The following is an 8,583-nucleotide window of genomic DNA, read 5'->3' on the forward strand; positions in this document are numbered from 1 at the left end:
TTCATATGGTATTTATTGACCTAGAAAAAGCTTATGATAGAGTCCCTAGAGCGTTAATTTGGCAAGTACTAGAGAAAAGAAGTGTTGCAAGTAAATATGTAGATATAGTTAAGGATATGTATGATGGTTTGGTGACTAGTGTTAGAACAGCGGGGGGACAAAGTAATGAATTCCCGATAACAGTTGGGCTACATCAAGGGTCAACTTTAAGCCCATATCTATTTACACTGGTAATGGATGAATTAACCAAAGACATTCAAGATGAGGTCCCCTGGTGTATGCTTTTTGCGGATGATATTGTGTTGGTTGATGAAACCCAAGTGGGAATTAATACCAAATTAGAATCATGGAGAGTAGCTTTGGAATCAAAAGGCTTTAAACTTAGTAGATCGAAGACAGAATATCTAGTTTGTAACTTTAGTCATGATCGGGCAGATGATGAAGTGGTGATACTTGACGATAAAGAGATTCCACAGAGTGATTGTTTTAGGTACCTAGGTTCAATCATAATGTGATCGGCGTATTCCATTAAAGCTTAAAGGAAAATTTTATAGGACCGTTGTTCGACCAGTTATGATGTGCGGTGTAGAGTGTTGGGCTGTTAAAAAGAATCATATAGATAAACTCAGTGTAGCAGAAATGAGGATGCTAAGATGGATGAGTGGCAAAACTAGGATGGATAAGATAAGAAACGATCATATTAGAGTTGGTCTGGGAGTTGCTCCCATAAGTGATAAGCTTAGAGAAAGTCGTTTGAGGTGGCACGGACACATTCAACGGAGACCTATAAATGCTCCTGTTCGGAGAAGTGATATAATCCATATTGAAGGAACTAGAAGAACTAGGGGTAGACCTAAGATAACCTTAGGAGAAGTGGTGAGAAAGGATATGTATAGCTTAGGCCTTGTATCTAGCATGGCCTCGAACATAATTGATTGGAGGGCAAGAATCCATGTAGCCGACCCCACTTAGTTGGGACAAGGCTTATTGTTGTTGTTGTTGTTGTAGAAAGGAAAGTTGACACCACCAACAAGGTATTCCATACTTCTGTCTTTATGTGCCATATCCTTTATACTTTGTTTCTTGACTTCTGATACATTACTATCTTTTGTTTCCAGTGAAGCACAAAATATGGTAGAAGAGAAACAAAGGGATTGATCGGTGATCAAAGGGCTCTACCTTCTCCATACTGCTTTGCATACTCTGGCCTTTTCCAGACTATGAGGTTGGGTTATTGTTATTTGATGGTTGAGCGAGTTGGGTTCATTTTATATTTGGAATAACCAGTTAATTTGATATTTTACTGTTTGCATTTCTACTAATATAAACTTCAGAAGTTGTAATGCAAGGTGCAGTGCTAAGGTACACAAGTATGTCTAACTGTATAAAGGATGGTTTCATGTGGGGGTAGGTCTTGTAGCTACTAACTGTATAAAGGATCGTTTTCATGTTGGGTAGGTCTTGTAGTTAAGTTGGGTAACCTATTCCATTAAAACTAATAGGTCGTTACAAATGAAATTGACTCGTTGAAAAAGTGAGAAAATGTTTTAACCAATGCACAAGAAATGCCCTTTTGGTGGGAGAGGCATTTTTGCAAAGGTTAAGTCGTGGCATTGCAATCATCAAGTTGGGGGGGGGGTTTGAAGCATGGAAACAGCCTTCCGTGAAGCAGGTGTGTGGCTACGTAGACAGGTGCTGCAGTTGAAGGGAAGACTTGTTCATTTGATGGTACTATATGATTCACTCAGGACTGATCGTGTCGCCAACCAATCAAAAATAAAATCCTATACTAATCTAGCAAGCTGAAAGTACGGGGTCGAACTATGGGGAACTGAGAGGCTAAGTCACTAAGATTGAATTCAACAAAACTAAATTTAAACTAAATCTATTAATTAATGCAAAAACTTAAACTATGAATATGTGAAGATCTTTGAGATTTCGAATCCCCAATGCTTTTCCCTAACCGATATAACTCTACACTTCAAAGTAAATTAGGGATGGTCTTCCTAGATATGCCCTATCTTCGCAAGACTATCGTCCTTTGCGGAAGCTTTGCACGCTTAGTTCGCTGAGCTATAAAACATCTTTGGCCAAACTCAAACACAATCAACTAGAAGAGATAGAACAATCAAATTAATGAAATAAGCATGGTTCATCTACATCCCAAAGAAAAGGAACTAGCTACTCATTATCATAAAGTTCATAAGAAAAATAAAGATGAAACATAGGGGGAGAGAGAGAGATGTGGTCTTCTTCTTCAGCAATGAGAGATGAGAGCCGCATTCGCCGTCTCCTTTCTTCTCTGTGGCTGGCTTCTCTTTTAAGTCTCCCGCACACAATGAATCCCCTCTCTTTACCCGTCGATTTGACCTTTATTCTTTCAGAATTTGGAAAAATTCAAAACTGGAAAGTTGTAGATATTTTCAATATCGTTCCATAGCTTCTTGAATCATCGAAATCCAAGCTCATACGAGAGAGATATTCCCAAAATACTAAAGGTAGGTCTGTTTACCCGATTTTCAGATTTATTACCAATTTTGTTCCTTAGACCTCCACATGTTTCCAATTTGACTAAGATCTCACTTTTCATGATTTCTTGGGTAGCAAGATTGAATGCCATGATTTAAAATCCACCAATATCTAATATATTTGCCAACTTTACTCCATATTATCTCTAATATCCAAAATCACCTTATTCCTGAAAAATACACAAAAATACTCAATTAGCTCTCTTTAATTAAATAAGTATGGGGAATTAAATCAAATAAATAATGGTAAATGCATGATTATCAAGGACATTTGAAGACATTGAAAATTTCTTCAAGGGGACTAATGAAGGAAGCCATGAAACAAGAGTTCTTTGAAACAATTACTTTCAAGCACCTTATTAGTTACTCAAGGATGTGGATGGGTTCCTTTTGTATGTGCTGAAGATGATAATGTGGGTCCTGATGTCATTTCCTTTGACCATATATTCTTAGTAGGTTTTGATTGTCAACTTTTAATTATAGGTATACATAGCTTGGAAATTCCTTTTAGACTAGGGTTTAGGTTCTAACTTTCCTTGAATTGTAAGTGAATGGATACCATTAGACTTGTTGTGGTTTTTGGAAGCCATTAAAAATTCTGAATCATGATATTTTTGTTTTCACTACTGCTCTGATTTTCTATCATGCTCATGAAAGCTCATTGGAGGAGTTTTGAAGTTTGTCTGATGATTAGAAATTCCAGGGAATAATATTGTGGAAGCACAAGACAAGTTGTCGTTACTCCATGCAGAACTAGAAGTACTAGAAGGAAAGATGGCCCTGGTGATAAGTTATGCATACCTACAGTTTGAGGTGCTTTATCTTTATCCTTTATTTTTCCACTTGTAATGACAAGTTCCCATTTGTCTGTTTTTAGTGCAGCACAAAAGAATTAGACAAGAAACCGAGGAGGATTGATGGTGCTCTATGGGTTCTACCCCTTCTCTAGACTGCTTGCACAGTCTGGCATTTTCCTGCCTTTGTGGTTATCTTATCTGGGGATCATTTGATAGTTGGTCAAGTTTGGTTCATTTGGGATTTAAAATAACTAGTTACTTTGATATTCTAGGTATCCTAATTTCTACTACTGTAACTTCATATCTGTTGATGAACTGTACAATGGACGTTATACATTTGGCGCCTTAATGCTGTAAAGTTATGTGAACTATTTCATCAAAACTAATGGGTCAATACAGGTGAAACTGACCTAGTAAACAAGTGGAAAATCTTTTTCCCAAATATATATAAAATGTTGTCTTAGGTTGGTGCAATGGTTGTGCTATTGCAATCATTTGATTGCTGAGTTTGAACATGGACAGCCTCTCCAAGAAGCCGGTGCATGGCTGTGTATACACCTGCTACAATGGGTGGGAGGACTTGTATTGTTGATGTCATGTGATCCACTATAAACATATGAAGTGTATGCTAACACAATATCTGAGATCTTGTAAGGGGACTACAGAAGGCTACCATGAACGAGAGATATTTTAATCCATAATTTCACACACCTTATTTGTTACTCAAGGATGTCCAGAGAATGTTAGTATATTTCTATTTGGGTTGAAGATGACGATATGAAATTCAATGTCCTTTCCTTTGATCAGGAATCCTTAGTATGTTGCAAACTTGCAATAAATCCACATTGGGTTATAGGGATAAAACCTTGGAGACTTGAAAGATTATAGGGTTTTAAAATTTAATTTTTCCACAAATTGTTGGTGAATATATACTGCTGAATTTGCTTGTGATTCTTTACAGCTGTTTAGGTTCGAATTTCATGAATTTTTGTTGACCCTTAAGGTTATGTTCCATCAGGTTCTTGAAAGCTCATTGGAGGAGGGAAGGTTACTGTTGACACAGCATAGGTAATATATTTCTTTTGGATGAATGAAAAATTCATTAACATGAGTGCAAGAAGGGAAGAGGAAAGAAGGGGTGAGGGGTGGGAAGCCCCCCTACTAGTTGACAAAAAAGAAGAGATAAGACCCCAGGAAACAACAATGGTACTGTTACTTGGGGTTATAGGTAATATCTTTTAATTGTGTAGAATAAGCAGCTGCCATTGTGCATCTTTGCTTGCTATGAGAGACTTTCCAGGCAACTTTTTTCTTCTTTTCTTTTAATCTTTGTGAAAATATACTGCTGACTTTTGCAATGATTCTTGTAAACCCATTTAAGATTCTGATTTCATGAATTTCTGTTAATTATTGTTCTGCAATTTCCAATGGAGTCATGAAAGTTCAATGTAGGAATAAGAAAGGTTGTCTGATGGTTGGGAGTTTCAGAAACTAGGATCATTCACGTCAACCTGTTCAAAATTAGCATCAGCCCTAGAAAGGAAAGATGACACCAGCAACAAGGTATGCTTACCTGTATATCGATGTGCCTTATCTTTATCCTTTGTTTCTTGACTTCTCATACATATTCCTTTGTTCCATTTCTAGTCAAGCACAAAATATGGTAGAAGAGAAACAAAGGGATTGATGGTGCTCAAAGGGCTTTACCTTCTCCGTAATGCTTTGCATACTCTGGGCTTTGCAGACTATGAGGTTAGGTTATCGTTATTTGATGGTTGAGCGAGTCAGGTTCATTTTATTTTTGGAATGATCAGTTAATTAGATGTTTTACTGTTTGCATTTCTAGTAATATAAACTTCAGAAGTTGTAATGCAAGGTACAATGCTAAGGTATGCAAGTATGTCACTGTATAAAGAATTGCTTTCATGAGTGGTTGGTCTTGTAGCTAAGTTGCGTGACCTACTCCATTAAAATTAAGTCATTACAAATGAAACTGACCCATTGAACAAGTGAGGAAAGTGTTTTAACCAGTGCACAAGAAATGTCCTTTGGGTCGGTAAGCATTTGTGCAACGATTAAGTTGCAGTATTGTGATCATCAAGTTGGGGGCGTGGAAACAACCTCCATGAAGCAGGTGTGTGGCTACGTAGACATGTGCTGCATTTGATGGGAGAGGACTTGTTCATTTGATGATACCATATTAATCGCTCAGAACATGTGAGGGTATTGAAAATTTCTTAAGGGATTAATGAAGAAATCCAGAATCAAAGGATATCTGAAAACATTACTTTCAAGAACCTTACTAATTATTCAAGATGTGGAACTGCTATTTTTGTATATGCTGAAGATGATGATGTGGGTGTGTCCTTTCCTTCGACTAGGAATTCTTTTTTTTTTTTTTGGGAATGAATGGACCAGGTATTCTTAGTAGGCAACTTTTAATTAGAGGTACACATAGCTTGGAAATTCCTTGTAGATGGTAGGGTTTAAAATTAAAAAATTCCATGTATTATAACTGAATGGGATACACGGAATTCCACGGAAGCACATGACAAGTGTGGTTAATCCTTGCAAAATTAGTAGTACTAGAAAGAAAGATGGCTCAGGTGATAAGTTATGCATACCTACATTTTGAGGTGCTTTATCTTTATTTCTTTCTCCACTTTTATTGACAAGTTCCTATCTGTCTTTTTCAAGTGAAGCACAAAAAATTTTAGACAAGAAACCGAGGACAAGTGACCATGCTCTATGGGTTCTAACTTCTACCCCTTGTCTAGACTGCTTGCATCATCTGGCCTTTTCCTGCTTTTGAAGTTATGTTTTCTGGATCATTTGATAGTTTGTTAAGTTGGTTCATTTGAAATTTAAAATAATTAGTTACTTTGATCTCCTGAGGTGTCCTAATTTCTAATATCGTTAACTTCATAACTGTAGATGGAAAGTATAATGCTAGGGTGTTGCAAGTAAGTCTAACTGTACAATGGATGGTATACAATTGTGCTTGATGTTGTAAAGTTATGTGGCCTACTCCATCAAAACTAATAAGTCAATATGGGTGAAACTGACCCACTAAACCAGTGTGGAAGGAAAATCTTTTTACTAAATACACGTAATATGTCGACTTAGCTTGGTGCAACAGTTAAGTTGTGCTATTGCAATCATCTGGTTGTTGAGTTGAAACATGGATACAGTCTCTCAAAGAAGCAGGTGCATGGTTGTGTATGCACTTGCTGCAATGGGAGGGAGGACTAGTGATGTCATGGGATTCACTATTGAACAAATGAAGTGTATGCTAACACAATATCCAAAATCTCGTAAGGGGACTAGAGAAGACGACCATGAAAAAGAGAGATTTTAATCCATAAATTTGAACACCTTATTTGTTACTCAAGGATGTGCAGAGAATGGTTCATCGATTTCTATTTGGGGTGAATGATAATATGGGATTTGAGGGGAATCCTTAGTAGGTTGCAAACTTGCAATAAATCTACATTTGATTATAGGGATAAAACCTTGTAGGCTTGGAAAGATTATAGTGTTTTAATGTTGTAACTTTTCCACAAATTATCAATATATTCTGCTGAATTTTCTTGTGATTCTTTACAGCTGTTTATTTTCAAATTTCATGAATTTCTATTGATCACTTAAGGTTATTTTTCAGCAGGGTCATGAAAGCTCATTGGAGGAGTTACAAAGGTTGCATGATGATTGGGAATTCCAGGATACTGCTATCATGCAAGCACATGACAAATTGCAGCCAACATGTTCCAAATTAGCAGATCTAGAAGGAAGTCAATAAGATAAGCAAAGCTGTGGATTTTTTTTTTTTGGGTGGGGGGATTGAATAGATAAATTCATTACCAAAGCCCCGAAGGGGGGAAAAGAAAGTACCCGGGGGGGGGGGTAGGTTACCACTGACTAGAAGGATGCAAAGGGTAAAAGTTATGTAACAAAGTTATGTAACAAAATAGTATCATTTTTTGATGCCATGTGAATGGCTATAAACATATGAAATGTATGGTCAAACTGATATCAAAAGTTTCAAAAGGGAACTAGGGCTGGCTAGCAGGAAGGAAAAAAAAAATGCTTGAAGGTATTATAGGATGTTAAATTTTAAACATTTCACAAATTATCAATGACTCACATTCGCATGGATGGTTCATATTTTCTGTGATGCTTTTGGGTGCTGAAGTCCTGAAGAAAATTGATTGAAGCTGCTATTGCTTCAATGGATGATTTGATGTTCACGAAAGCCAAGGTTGCAAATGGTACAAATTATGTAACAAAGTAGCCAGTTTCTGGTGATTAAATGAATGTAACCAGTTATAACCTGCATGCAGAGCTTTTGTCGTACTTCATTTATTGAGTTCTTGAATGGTTGCATCGTTTTGCATATTGGGTGTTGTAGTTCATTATTTTACTTTCAATTGCCATATACATTTCCTAACATTTACGTAAGATCCAATTCGCTTGTCAAATATTACCTTTCCTTCTGTTTGTAAATTGGCTTAGATATTATGTTACTGATGTTCAAGTCTTGCTGGATGATACGTATGCTCCAAGGAGTTCCTTGAACCTCTCATTGTTTCTGACTTGAAGCAGCTAATAGAACATGCAAATGAGAAAAAGATGTCCTTCAAATGCTTAATTAAATATCTAGATTTCTCATCATCCGCAAGGGAGGGATTGAGGGGGTCAAGAAGGAGGAGGTTCTGAACCCTAGGGAGGTCTAGACGACAAGAGGAGATCCGGGAGGGGATGTTACCAAAAGAAGTGGAGTTCCAGGACCTGGGGGCAATTTTAGGGTTCTTGAGCTTTCTGGCAAAAGCAGCAAGGGGCAGAGAGTGGCAGTAGATAGGTTAGTTCCAACCGGATTGGAAAGTTGGGAGGAAAGAAGGACTTGAGGTCCACATGTCAAAGAATTTGAAGGGTTTGGGGCCAAAGGAGAGAGGGTCATGAATGTGGATGTGGCAAGGGGAGTGATCAGAGAGAGATATGGGGGGGGGGGGGGAGAAAGAGGCAAAGGAAGAGGGGAGGAGGGAGAGCCAAGCCAGTCTTCATTGACAAGAAATCGATCGAGCTTGGAGGAGATATGAGAGTCGCCCGATCTTCGATTGTGCCAAGTGAGATGATGGCCAGTCCAACGAAGATCGGAAAGGCCTACATCATCAAGACAAGAATTAAGAATTGAAGTCATCAATTGCCAAAGGGTCTGGCGACCAACCAACAACTCTTTCGTGGGAGAACCTTACAATATT

The sequence above is a fragment of the Hakea prostrata genome, chromosome 7 (genome assembly GCF_041222555.1).
Source record: "Hakea prostrata isolate BN-2017 chromosome 7, UWA_Hpros_2, whole genome shotgun sequence".
NCBI lineage: Eukaryota > Viridiplantae > Streptophyta > Magnoliopsida > Proteales > Proteaceae > Hakea > Hakea prostrata.